The sequence below is a fragment of the Gossypium hirsutum genome, chromosome A12 (genome assembly GCF_007990345.1).
Source record: "Gossypium hirsutum isolate 1008001.06 chromosome A12, Gossypium_hirsutum_v2.1, whole genome shotgun sequence".
NCBI classification, from domain to species: Eukaryota; Viridiplantae; Streptophyta; class Magnoliopsida; order Malvales; family Malvaceae; genus Gossypium; species Gossypium hirsutum.
This window is the reverse complement of record NC_053435.1, coordinates 9,230,657-9,245,968: the sequence shown is the minus strand read 5'-3', so window position 1 is coordinate 9,245,968 and position 15,312 is coordinate 9,230,657. Positions and strand designations below refer to the sequence as shown.

General features: G+C 31.6%; 1 long non-coding RNA gene across 2 annotated transcripts; it reads right to left on the bottom strand.

Moving 5' to 3' along the window:
- Positions 1-2,625: 2,625 nt before the first annotated feature.
- On the bottom strand, positions 2,626-6,096 carry LOC107928740 (uncharacterized). 2 transcript variants are annotated; one of them, XR_001692703.2, is made up of 4 exons: positions 5,519-6,057; positions 5,334-5,417; positions 4,229-4,290; positions 2,626-2,944 (listed from the first exon to the last, which is right to left on the bottom strand). It is a non-coding gene; the product is annotated as an uncharacterized lncRNA (long non-coding RNA). The 2 variants fall into 2 exon arrangements; XR_001692702.2 differs by lacking the exon at positions 2,626-2,944 and having other exon boundaries at positions 4,050-4,290; positions 5,519-6,096.
- Positions 6,097-15,312: the final 9,216 nt, after the last annotated feature.

Below are 15,312 nucleotides of genomic sequence, written 5' to 3'. Positions count from 1 at the left end.
ATTTCTATTTAATTAAAATATCATCTTTTATTATTTCATCTTTTCAATTTAGTCCTTTTCTTTATTTAATTTTCTACTGATGACTAAGCATACTTATCTACAAAATCCTCTAAATGGTTTATTTTCCATATAAGGAACTTAAATTTTGAATTCTATAGCTATTTGATACCTATAGCTACTAGAACTCAACTTTTGCATTTTATGCAATTTGGTCCTTTCCATCTAATTAGACATGCAATCGGTAAAATTTTCTTAATGAAATTTTTATACGACATTTCTATCATAATGCAGACCATGCAATAATAATATTAAAATAATTTTCCTTTCGGACTCGGATTTGTGGTCCCAAAACCACTGTTTCGATTTCACTGAAAACGGGCTATTACAGCCCAACACTCAACAAATTTGACGAGGACTAAAGAACAAGACCATACATATAATAAATAATTTATTATTTATAAAATAAAACTAAAAAAAAAGAGAAAAAAGGCTAATCGTGTTTGTGGGCTTTTCAAAAAAAATATTTACAAAATTATTATTTTAATAAATAAATTTCATGTTAGAAAAAAGAAAAAAATGGGTGTTCATTTATTTATAATTTTATTTGTAATTTTTATCAAAAATGAACTTTAAATTTTTTTATTTTTTAAAGGTTTTTTCATTTTCATTTTTAAAATTTTAAGATTAATCAAGACTGAATTGACATATTGTGTTAAGTTGAGGGTTAAATTTGTTGAATTTTTTGAATTAGGACCAAATTGATAGAAGGCTAACTTTGTTATTATGCCAATGAAGAAATGGCCATGTCAACATTCTGTTACTGATTTAATGAATGAGTGACTGAAATATTAAATTACGATAACATTAGTGATTAAAATAGTAATTTTTAAACTTAAGTGACTAAAATATAAACACGCTAATAATTAGTTGACTATTTATATAGTTTACCCTGGTTATATATATATATACACACACACATGTGTGTATTAACAATTCTAGTAATAGTTATATACTATGGGAGGGATCCACTTACACTATACTCTTTCGTATCTCTTTGTACGATTAATATTTTAATTATTCAACTGTCACATATAAATCATGCATGTCAAATTTGATGTAAATTAAAAATTTTATAACTATTTCTTTTATGTAAAAAAATTAAATTGTTTAACAAATATATATATATATATAGTATTATCATATTATGTAATAGTGTATCATCTATTACAGTTAGCGGACTAAAACCGATTTAACTGACCCAATCAAGTCAATTCAGTCAAATCGATTGGTAAATTAGGTTTTGATTTTGGACCAATTAATAGTTATATATATGTATGTATTAATGGTTTTAAAATATATTATTACTCTATATAATACTATATCACATACTATAATAGTTATATATAATATATTAATTATCATTATATATTATTGTTTATTATAATGGTTGAAAACACTCTAATACTCTTTTGTATATTTGAAAGTTAGCTCTCCTACTATATTATATAATATTATATCATATCATATATAATATATTAATAGTTTATATATATGCATTGATAGTTAAACATTATAACATTATATAATACTATATCACATACTAAAATAGTAGCATAATATAGTAGTTATTAATTATCATTATTTATTATTATACTAATTAAAATATGTTTTAAATTCATTTACTCTAAATTTATATGCTTTTTGTTTATTTGAAAGTTGGCCCTACTATGATACAGCACCCAGTATACTACGTGTGTGATGATGGATGCTAGGGAACTTACTCTTTTCAACCCTTGCTTAAACCAAAATGGCAAGGGTTCCCACCCACAAAATGGCGAGGGGTGAGAACAAAAAATTTTGGTTCCTTAATAGCTTTCAATTATGTTTGACAAGTTCTTTTAGTTGGCAAGGGTGCCAATTAATAATTGGCGATTATGCATTAATTATTGATGCAAAGTTTGGTTGGTAATCGTATTGATCGATTCATTTTGTTTAGAATAAGTGGAGAGTCAAAAATATATGTTGGTTGAGTTTAGTAAAGAAGTTGGGACCTGGAACTTATTTAGTTGATGGGTTTTTCTAGGAAAATGGAAATAAAAAAGATGGAGAGTAAAGATGAAGCCAGAACAATCTTTTAAGAGGACCGAATAAAATTTTAATTTTTTGTAGTCTATATTTTTATAAATTTTAAAAGATTTAATTGAAATTTTATAATTTTAAGAAGACAAAAATATAATTTTATCTTTACTAATTTTAAATATTTAAAAAAATTAAATACATAAATAATAATTTTACATTTTAAGAGTCGGTATCCATAACAGCTCCTTAGATTCACCACTAATGGAGAGAGGAGAGGAGAGGAATGATCCCTAAAAATGAAATCTTTAATGATGTACTCGTATAATGACACTTATTATGGTATAAGGTAATTATAGGATAGTATTGATGTTATATATAGCAATACTAATAGAATACCGACAAGCATGAAGCAACCGCTGTGAATTAGTTTCAGTTTCAATTATTGTCATGTATAATATATAGTTTAGTGTTGGGGTTTGAAATGTTTGCACCAAGACATGATTGCAGTTGAAGAAAAACTGAAGTGCTTCGTAGATGCATAGTCAGTGGTTAAAATCATATTCGATTAATAGGAAATATAATAATAGAATATTTTATTTGAAATCGTGGCTCGATCGTCTAAAAGAAAACAAAAGACTGCTGTGGTATCAGTAGATACGTGGCCGACAATCCCTTATATCTCTAACCAATCCCAGTCGCCTTGTCTGTTCAAATATTAATATATCAAGCACCGGCCTTCCACATATGATTGTCACTGTGATATAAATAAAGATTGCGCACATGATTTTGGGGCCCATTGGACAGTGGGCTTTAAAAGCTTCCATCCTCGCCTTGGGTCAACCAAATCTGCAGTTGCTATCTACGCCTACAATTATAGATAAAAGAAAAGAATTATTTAATAATTATATTTATTAAAATTTGATAAAAATAACAAATGAGATTTTGATTGAATAATAAAGTTTAAAGGATCAGAATTATAAACATGGATTCAAATCTAATTATATAGGAATATTTTTATATTTTTGTATATAAAAGATTTAGAGTGACAAAAATACCATCAAAATAATATAAGTTACTTTGTAAAGTAAGAATATTCTATTATTATACAATTAATTAGTGGTCGATTGAGTCACGACACTAATTTAATCAAATGTTTATTATATAATATAAATAAATTTAGAAAATTATTGACACTCTTTTTTTTACAAAGTAAATTTTACTATGAAAGTGTTTTATTATATATATAATTTAGAAAAAAAAAATACATGCAACATAGAATTTAAACCTAAAACACTATGCTATTCAATGTCTCAAATTTATCCTTTCAACTAAAATTTTATTTATTTTTAATATAAATATTTTTCAAAAAAATTTCACATGGCCAATTTGCCAATATCCGATTAATATTTAATACATTTCTACAGATTTTCAGTTAAATCACAATGCGGATAAATGAGAATTTTAATAGGGTAAATAAAAATATATAAAAGTCTTAAAAAATAATTTTATTTAAGACTAAATGAAAAGTTTAAGAATTTAAAAAGTGATCAAAATATGCAATTAATGTTTCTATTTTGTATATTGAGAGAACAAATATTATCCCAAAGAGATTAACTGCATCCTAAGAGGGTAACAACTTTTAACAAAGTCACTGAACAAGCAGTACTTAAATTGCTTTCATAATAATATGTCGTTAAAGTGTAACATCCTAAATCTGACCTAGACAGTACGGTCAGATTGTGGAGGTTACATCATTACCTAATGCTTAAGTTTTGGTGAAAACCTCTTCCAACTTTAAGAAAATCCAATTTCATATATCTTATAGAAAACGTATCGATTTTCGAAAACCCGTGAGTATTTTGAGGTAAAACCCCTATTTAATAGCTTTTACTAAAACAGATCCAACTTACGTAATTCTTTACGAAACAAAACATTCTAGCGAATTTCAACAAAATTTGGCTTCGAAACCCTTTTAGCAACTTGGTCTTATTTATCCCTAGTTTATTTTTTGTCGTCTTGTTTTAAATACTGATTAAAAACCATAATTTTTACAGAACCAAACACCAAAATAAAATTTGAAATCCCAAACAAAATTAAAACGTTCCAAAAGTCTGTAAAAGTCCATAAAAAATATCAGTCCGGAACGTACTAAACCAAAAGCGTGGAAACCGAGGTCCTGTATCGCTGTCCAATGCTAAGTCTGAAGATCACCTGAAATGAAACAAACAAACACGTGAACTTTACGCCCAGTGTGTGATATGTCCCACACAAACAAAACAATATAAATATATACCAGAACGTATCATAGCATATCAGATTCCATTTCAGAACATATCTTATACATATCATATCAAATTTCATGTTAGAACATATCTTATAATATATCATCTCATACCACATCCTACTTCCATCCTCTACACACCATCTCCATTCAACCAACCACACCAATTAAAACTACAAGAGTTCATCCGTCCAATCACATTAGTACATGGCAGTACGCCACTCATAAATACGCAGCTGAGCTACCAAAAAGAAATTTGCAATCTAGCCGCTATAATTGCAGTAGATATTGCCATGTAGCATTTCCTCCATCATATCAATCCCACCCCAAAACATAGACAGAATATTGTACATACATATAACTTAGATCGTATGGCATGCATACACATACCTTTTTATACGGAACATAACATAGCATAAGGTACTCACAAATCATGTAACTTGCATGGTTTACGTAAATACTTATAAAGCATATCATATCATATGATATTAATATACTTACCGAAACCTACTTAATATGCTTCCTACACATACCTATTTGAAACTTACGCTTTTTCGGGACTACATAATGTCTAAGGACACAATTTCTGAGTCCCTTAACCAGCCCCTATTCAAGCCTCAAAATTGGGGCAAAAGGCCCATACGGCTGGCCCACATGACCTAAAAACTTAGCCCATGTGTTCACATGGCCTATTACACAAGCTATTTAATCATATACGGCCTGACACACGTACTTGTGGCATTGGGCAGTTTTAAAACTGCCATTGTTTCACAATTTTCTCGAGTTTCGAGTGAAATTTCGGATTAGTTTCCCACACATGGTACTAATTCTAGTTCACCACTCAATCACTTTGAATCCAACAAACGACACCAAAACACAACGATTACAACTTCGATTTAATCACACTAAATCCAATTAAATCCACTTTTTTCTTAAGGGAAAACAATCCCAAATTCCATATACGCATACTTACCATATGAATAACAGCAGCGAGCAGCCCAAACTGACTAGAAGACTTAATTCGCTGGAGGTTCGTCTAACACCATACGTTCCTCTCCTAGAACGAAAGATTTCACCATTAATAGAAACCCATCACAAAGAAAAATCCCAAATCAAAACCCCAAAATCTTTTATAACAACACAGTAAAGAACACTTACCCAAAATCGTTCGAAAGACTAACGGCATGACAAAATGCAGAACAACAGCGATGATAGAACGCAAAAATAAAATCACAAGAACAAGAGACAAGAAAAGAAAATGAAAACGACACAAGAAGGAGAACGAAGAAGAAAATAACGTGAAAGAAGTTTGGGAAAACAATGGGCGCAGATAGCAGAATTTTAGGAAATTTAAAAAAAAATCTAAAATCAAATAAAACCTACCCACTGAATCAGATATCATCCCTAAAGAAACTCCCCTAGAATTTCAATCCCATCCAACTTCCTCCACCTAGGCGATATCACCAATTAGCAAAAATAATTCCAATTTGCTTGCAAAGGGACCTAAATAAGACCAAAGAGTAAATTAATAAACACCTTACCACCCAACTAATAAACTAATTCTTATTAATAAATTAACAAAATTTAAAAAAAAAAGCCCAAAGACTCAAATTGGGCATAACACAAAATTAAAAATTAAATCAGAAAATCCCAAAATATGAGAATCAAATTCAAGACCTCAAGCAAATTTTAAAGACACAACAAATTTAATTATTTAATGAACTTAACTAAAATCCAAGAAATTTAATTTGAAGGGACAAGGCAACCCAATGTGTGTCAGTCACATGATTTTGGGGCCCATTGTAAAGTGGGCTTTAAAAGCTTCCTTCTCCGCATTGGGTCAACCAAATCTACAGTTGCTATCTACGCTTACAATTATTTATACTATTTGTTGTTGGATCACCCACAATGAATAAAAAAAAGAGAATTATATAATAATTATATTTATTAAAATTTGATACAAAGAACAAATAAGATTTTGATTGAATAATAAATTATAAATGTAAAAAATTATAAACATGGATTCAAATCCAATTATATAGGAATATTTTTCTTATTTTTATATATAAAAAATTTAAAGTGACAAAAATACTATTAAAATAATATAAGTTACTTTGTAAAGTAAAAGTATTTTTATCATTACACAATTGAATTAGTGGTCGATTGAGTCATGACACCAACTTAATCAAATGTTTATTATATAGTATAAATAAATTTAAAAAATTATCAGCATTTTTTTTTACAAAGTAAAAAATATTACCATGAAAATATTTTATTTTCTATATATATGATATTTTAAAAAATACGTGCAAGATAGAATTTAAACCTAAAACACCATACTCTTCAAAAAAAATTTGACATGGTCAATTTCCCAATATCCAATTAATATTTAATACATTTCTACACATTGTCAGTTAAATCACAATGCAGATAAATGAAGATTTTAATAAGGTAAATAAAAATATCTAAAGGTCTTAAAAATGATTTTATTTAAGATTAAATGAAAGGCTTAAGAGTTTAAGCAGTAATCAAAATATGCGGTTAATGTTTCTATTTTGTATATAATTTGAGATTTAATTTTTCTACTTATAAAGTTAATACATTAAAATTAAAATTAAACCTTTTTTTAGTTTAAAATTATAGCCTAATCATTACAATTGATAATATTAAAAAAGAAATTGTCGATTTTACATGCTTAAGCAACCTGAGCAGCTTAATCAATAAATTTTGAGGACAAAATAAAAAATATCAATAATTGAATTATGTTTTTTAGATAAAAATAATAGAACTTAGTTTTTAACTTTTAAATATAGAAATAGAGAACCAATAGCATATTTTTACCATAAAAAACTTTTTAATTTTTTTTTTAAATCTTCAAAAAGAAGAGCACATTCAATACCGTCCATAATGAAAAAAAATAAATCAATTAAGGCCGTTGTCTTGATAATTACTGATAATTATTGTGATAATGTGGCTAGCTTAATCATTATAATTTGTTGTTGCCACGATCCAAGGGGTACGCATTCGTCTTCAGCACCCACCGGTAAAATTGCTTTCTAATTATTTTTAAAAATTATAAAATTATGAATTAATATAATAGTAAAATGACTCTTTAAAATTTTATAATTTAATTGACATTTGTAATTATTTTTTCTTTAATCTTTGATATTGACAGTCATATCGAATTGAATCTAAGATATGTTCTCTCGATGAATACTGATCCATTGCATCAATTATCGAATCATTTTGTGAAATTTACCGATAAAAATTTAAAAAAAACCTTAAATAAAATTTTTTAAATAATTTAATAAAATAAATAAAAAATTAAAATTATAACATTTTTTTAATTAATTGTGATGGAAACAAAACCGTATAATTTACCAAAAATATAAATATTGCAAAGTGCTAATGACATTTTTCATGCTTACGTATAGTTGTTATTATTATTTCTAATTTAATTTTAGGAATTAATATTTTCAAAAAGAAAATTACAAATTTTTTTATGCACCACTTGCGTAGCCGACTTGCACCACCGTGATCACCCTAGGCTGCCGTCTGCCTATTAACACCACTTGGCATCACCGACTTGCCGAGGATCCAAAATAAAAACCAAGTCCTGCTCTCCTCTTGGGGCGTCTTGAGAAAGAGAATAAAGAGGCTTGTCGAAAGCATAGACCATTTATACAACTAAGGCATTACTTTCCATTTTTTTTTCTCTTTTTTGCCATGTCCATTCAAAAGGCAAGTGGCAACTGAAGCAAACAAAAATTTGCCATGTCAAAACAAACTGATTTATTGATTAAAGACTCATGGATGTTTAAATTTTAGTTAAAATTAAATTAATTGATTGAATTGATCTAATCCAGTTAATTGGTCAGTTAATCGATTTAATTTGATCGAAGGTCAGTTAATAATTTTTTAGAAGTTCGGTTATCGATTAATTTAATTTGAAATCAAGCAATTAATCAAATTAATTGAACTTAATAATTAATAATACAAATTATATGTAGTTTTAATTCGGTTAATTCAGTCAAATAAATCTTATCAATTTTTTAAATATGTTTTATACTTGTTTTAACAAACAAAAATAAAAACATATAAATTTTAATTAACTGACAAAATAATTCAAAATATTTCAATTTGATTAATTTATTTTAAATAAATTTTAATTTGATTAACGATTAACAAATAAAAAAATTTGATTAATTCAATTAATGTAATCCTGATTAGGACCTTAGTGTTAAAAGGTGGCAACAAACAGCATACATACGTTACCCGGATGAAATACAACAACATGCAAAAGTACCATATGTTATCCGGATGAATTATTTTTTGTGTAACAGGCGACCTGTATCTAATCTGACAACTTTTCTGCCTGGATAAAGTTAGTCAACCTAAGCAGCTTTAGACAGCAGCAGGTTACTATTGAGCTATTTTTGTGCAAATTACTTTTCAGAAAATTAATTGCTCTTTCAATGTAATAGTTTAATATATGTACATTTTTCTTTAAACAATATTGATGAATGAGAGAAGTCAGCTTAAGTTTCTCCTTCAACATCTGTTTTGCTCCTGTTTTTCATCTTTCAACACAAATTTTTAGTTCTTTTGTTTTGTTTTTTGTGTGATCAAAAACCCAACAAATGGTATCAAGAGCCTGTTGTCTTTGAGGGCCTTGGTTGTGTTTTGTTTGTGAGTGACTAGTGTTGGAAAGAAAAGAAGTAGAAGCTGTTTTTTGTTGGCTTGTTTGGTTGCTGCAAAGATGAGTTTTTCACCACTACCTGTTTTTGCTGGTGAAAACTACAATATTTGGGCTGTGAAAATGAAGACATATCTGTAGGCACATGACCTGTGGAATGTTGTTCTAAATGACACAGAGCCACATCCCTTGAGAGCTAATCCAGCCATAGCTCAAATCAGGCAGCATAGTGAGGACACTGCCAAGAAGTACAAGGCTACCTCGTGCCTTCAGAGTGGAGTTTCAGATGTCATCTTCACAAGGATAATGGCTTGTGACACTCCAAAGCATGCCTAGGACAAACTCAAGGAGGAGTTTCAAGGGTCAGACAAGACCAGGCAGCAACAACTGATTAACTTGAGAAGGGACTTTGAAAATCTGAGAATGAAGGACTCAGAGACCATCAAACAGTATGTTGATAGGATTATGGCCACAGTCAACAACATAAGACTACTTGGAGATGAGTTTAGTGACCAAAGGGTGGTTGAGAAAGTCATAACAACCTTACCAAAGAAGTATGAATCAAAAATTTCTTTTTTGGAAGACTCGAGGGACCTATCAGCCATTCCTTTGATAGAGTTGATAAATGCTCTCTATGCACAAGAGCAAAGAAGATCAAACAGAATGGAGGAGCACTCTGAGGGAGTTTTTCAGACCAGAAGTAGAGAAAGCTCAAGCTTAAGCTCAAGTTACAAAGGCAAGAAGCCTTGGCTAGAAAAGAAAGAGAAAGGCAAGAAAGATGCTGCCAAAAAGAAGTTTCCACCTTGTGCTCATTGTAAAAGGACTACTCACCTTGAAAAATATTGCTGGTACAGGCCTGACATTCAGTGTAGAGGCTGCAAGCAACTTGGCCACATTGAGAAAGTTTGCAAGAACAAAGTAAGAGCACAACCACAACACTAGAACCAAGCTCAGGCTGCTGAGGATGTTGAAGCACAAGAAGAACATGTCTTCACCGCCTCTTATTTTGCAAGCTTGAGCAAGATCAGCAAAAATTGGCTGATTGACAGTGGATGTACTTATCATATGGATTCAGACAAAAGTTTGTTTAGGGAGCTAGACACCAGTTTTGTGTCCAAAGTCAGAATCGGTAATGGTGAGCTTTTAGAGGCAAAAGGCAAGGGCAAGGCTATGATTTGTACTCAGTCAGGTAACAAGACTATTACTGATGTTCTTTATGTACCTGACATTGACCAAAATTTGCTTAGTGTTGGTCAGTTGCTGGAGAAGGTTACTCCCTTATTTTTGAAGGAAAAATATGTATGATCAATGACTCTTTTGGTCAGGAGCTAGTGATAGTAGCTATGTATGATAGAACCTTCATTTTAGATGTGAGTTAGCTACAAGCTAAGGCACATACTGCTCTAGCTGATGAATCATGTTTGTGGCACAAGAGAATAGGGCATGTGAACTACAAGTCACTAAGCTTGCTACACAAAATGAGCTTAGTTGAAGACATGTCCAGGATTGAGCTCAAGAATGGTGTATGTGAGGTTTTTCAACTTGGCAAGCAGACCAGACTGCCTTTTCCTATCAACAAAGCTTGGAGAGCTCAAGAAAGGCTTCAACTGGTTTATACAGACATCTGTGGACCTATGAAGACCACCTCTTTGAATGGAAGTAGGTACTTTGCACTATTCATTGATGATTGCACCAAATTTTGTTGGGTGAGTTTCTTGAAACAAAAATCAGATGTGGCTGATTTCTTTTGCAAATTCAAGGCATTGGCTGAGAACCAAGCCAGTTGTAAGCTGAAGTGCATAAGGTCAGATAATAGAGCTGAGTATGTGTCTTAGAGGTTTCAAAAGATTTGTGATGAAGGTGGGATTCAACACCAATTGACAACCATTTACACACCACAGCAAAATGGTGTCTGTGAGAGGAAGAATAGGACAGTCCTCGATATGGCCAGGTGCCTTCTGTTTGAGGCCAATATGCCTAAAAATTTTTGGGCTGAGGCTGTAAACACATCTGTCTACTTGCTGAATAGGCTGCCAACTAATGCAATTAAGGGTAAAACACCCTTTGAAGCCTGGTTTGGACAAAAACTAATTGTTTCACACTTGAAAGTGTTTGGTTTCTTGTGCTATATATTGGTGCCAGCTAAAAAAAGAACCAAGCTCGAGAAAAGGTCCATGCCAAGAGTGTTTGTTGGCTATAGCAATGTGAAGAAGGGATATAGGGTCTTTGATCCATTGGCCAAAAAGATTGTAGTAAGCAGGGATGTGAAGTTTAATGAAGTAAGCTACTGGAAATGGGATAGAACTAATGCAAGTTTGCTTGAGGAGGACCAAAATGATTTTGACTTGCACCATGCTGAGATTGAAGCTGAAGCTGAAGGTGATTATGATGATGTACCTGTTAGAGGCACTAGGACACTAGCAGACATCTATGAAAGGTATGTTGTAACCATGGTTGAGCCTTCCTGTTATGATGAAGCAACAAGAGAGAGCTGTTAGCAAGAAGCTATGAAAGCTGAATTGAGAATGATCCATAAGAATGATACTTGGGAGTTGGTCGATAGGCCAGCCAATAGAAAGGTTATTGGTGTCAAATGGGTATTCAGGACCAAGAACAATGCAAATAGGTCACTGAAGAAGCACAAGGCTAGGCTAGTTGTGAAGGGCTACAATCAGTAGCAAGGGGTTGATTTCTTTGAAACCTTTACACCTGTTACAAGGTTAGATACCATAAGGCTATTATTTGCCTTGGCTGCTCAGAAGCAATAGAAAGTCCTTCAATTGGATGTCAAATCAGCATTTCTGAATGGATTTCTTAAGGAAGAAATCTTAATAGAACAACCTGATGGATTTAAGGTTGCTAGTGAAGAACACAAAGTCTACAAGCTCAAGAAGGCTTTGTATGGTCTAAAACAGGTTCCAAGGGCCTGGTATGATAGGATTGATGCATACCTATCAAGGCTGGGATTCGAGAAGAGCATTAGTGAGCCTACACTCTATGTGAAGAAGGCTGAGAAAGAAACCTTATTGATAGTCTTACTTTATGTGGATGACTTGTTAGTTACTAGCTGCAAAAGTGAGCTGATTTAGGATTTTAAGAAGTAGATGCAAGATGTGTTCGAGATGACTGATCTTGGTTTGATGACCTACTTCCTTGGTATGGAAGTGAATCAGAATGAGCATGGCATTTTCATAAGCCAGCAAGCATTTGCACTGAAAGTTCTAAGAAAATTCAGCATGTCAAAGTGCAAGCCTACTAGCACTCCTGTTGTACTAGGAGAGAAACTATCAAGCATCAGTGAGCATGATCGAGTGGATGAAAAGAGGTATAGGAGTTTGGTTGGTTGCCTACTCTATTTAACAGCAACAAGGCCAAATATTATGTATGTTGTTAGCTTTCTCTTAAGGTTCATACATTGCTGCAACACAACTCATTTCAAGGCTGCTAAAAGAGTCTTAAGGTATGTCAAAGGAACCTTAGGCTATGGTGTGATGTTTGAGAAAGTTGAAGAATTGAAGCTGGTTGGTTATTCAGACAGTGATTGGGCTGGCTCAGTTGATGATATGAAGAGCACATCAGGATACTTCTTCACTCTAGGTTTAGGAGTTTTCAGCTGGAGTTCAAAGAAACAACAGACAGTAGCTCAATCCACTGTAGAGGCTGAGTATATTGCAGCTGCTACTGCTGTTAATCAAGCAATTTGGCTTAGAAAGCTGTTGGATGATTTGAATGCTAGTCAAGCAGAAGCAACAGAGATTAAGGTAGACAATCAGTTAGCTGTTGCAATAGCCAGGAACCCTGTGTTCCATGGCAAAACGAAGCATTTCAAGATCAGATATCACTTTGTGAGGGAAGAAGAATTAACTAAGGAAATCAGCCTGGTCCATTGTTGTTTGAGGGATCAGCTTGCTGATATTTTAACCAAACCATTAGTTGCTACAAGGTTCGAGTGTTTAAGGAAGGAAATTAGAGTTTGCTATTTTGTAGCCAATGAGGAGTGTTAAAAGGTGGCAACAAACAGCATACATACGTTACCCGGATGAAATACAGCAACATGCAAAAGTACCATATGTTATCCGGATGAAGCATTTTTTGTGTAACAGACGACCTGTATCTAATCTGACAACTTTTCTGCCTGGATAAAGTTACTTAACTTAAGCAGCTTTAGACAGGAGCAGGTTACTATTGAGTAGTTTTTGTGCAAGTTACTTTGCAGAAAATTTATTGCTCTTTTAATGTAATAGTTTAATATATGTGCATTTTTCTTTAAACAATATTGATAAATGAGAGAAGTCAACTTAAGTTTCTCCTTCAACATCTGTTTTGCTCTTGTTTTTCATCTTTCAACACAAATTTTTAGTTCTTTTGTTTTGTTTTTTGTGTGATCAAAAACCCAACACTTAGAAGTATAGTTTCCCATCCACGGCTTTCCCCCCTCCTTCATCGCCTACGGTAAAAACTCTTCCCCCGCAACTGGCACCACCAACGCGAACGCCACAATCATTGGATTCCACCGCCATAATCACTGTTCACACCACCGACTGGAATCAACGGCGAGCAGAACCTTTATTCAGTACTCGACGTCACTCAAGATGCTTCGTCTGCTGATATATCAAACGAGCTTATCGACTTCTTGCTCGAAAGTTAATCATTTTCTCTTGTTTTTATATTTTCAATTGTTTTAACTCAGTTTATGCTTGATTATGTTTACTGGCAATTGTTTTTAAGGTCTGAAAAAAATCTGGTGAAATAACTTTTGAAAAAATTTCATGTTAATTGGTACTGCTTTCGAGTTGGTGATCTAGAAATGATTATTTGTAAGATATAAAGAGAGAGAGAGAGAGAGAGAGTTAGTGGGAGGTTGAATTTGTTATAAACGAGGATGACGTAGAGGAGATCCGAGAAAAAGGCTTTGGAACATATGGACAGTTTATCAAAGGCAAATTAGAAAGGTTGTGATGTAGCAATCAAGATTCTTTGCAGGGAAGCCTTTGAAAGAGAAGTTTAGCACTTTCCTTTTATCACTTTAGTGGCTTTGGTTGTTAGAGTCGTAGATCTTATACAAAAACTTAATAAATTTGTTACATAAGAATAAATTAATAATAGAATAGATGGGGAAGTGTATTTGAACCCTTTGATATATTGAGATATTAAAATTTGGTGGTTATGATATTTTAAATTAACACAAGTATTTTAGAAAAAAATGATTCTTTCTTTTCTAAATATGAGATATTAGAAAAGTTATATAACTTTAATATATAACTTTTGCACATTAACTTTAATTTCTAATCAGCCCATCATTAATTAGAAATTAGTTATTAGAGTATCTACACATATTTGACTAATACTTTATTTAATAATTAAACTCCAATAAGCTTTAACTAAATTAGATCACTTTTAATTTATGCTAACCTCTTATGATATGAAATCATAACCAGTAATTATTCTTATTATATATGTGATATTCATATTTTTTCAATAATTTCTCACTTAGACTACATATATATACTAATTATTCTATAATTACATGTCATTATATAATATTATGAGCTCAAAACTTTATTACCAAGTGCAAAATGTTTTCCAAACATTCTTGTCCATTAATTTTGTCAACTTAGTGTTGGATTTGGTGTTCTAATTGTAGTATATTTGTCTAATTAAACTTGTAATTTTTTCGAACAAATTGATTAATAAGATAATTCATTGATTACATTAATATATTTGTATAATTGTCCTCATTGTTTTTGCATGCAAAACAAAATGGAAGCAAGTGTTACTCACTAGTTGTCTAATGTTTACGTGGACGAATCGTAATACAGAAAGACAACTTATATTAGTAGACAACTGAAAGACTAATATGTTGTCTATCAAGTACAATTAGGGAGATGTTTTGTCTTGGGTATCATAGCGGATGACTCTCAGAAGATAGAGACATAGTCGTGACTGATTGGATTGGCAATACATTGAAATGGACCCAAGAAGAATAGATCCTGAATTTGTTTACTTGTGACGTTCATAGTGTGACATACCTAAATTCTGAGTAGATTATAGACTATGAATGCGTGACTCACACACTTTGATGGAAGTAAAAGACTAGTTTTGAATAGATAAGAAACTAAAAGCTAATGTGTTGGGTGTACAACTTTTGCAGTATGTAGTGTCATTTACAATAGTTGAATTCATAGTCCAATGCATGAGTAAATGTTATCCTCTTATTGGCATTACATGATTGATGAAAAGTAAATGTGGCCATGGG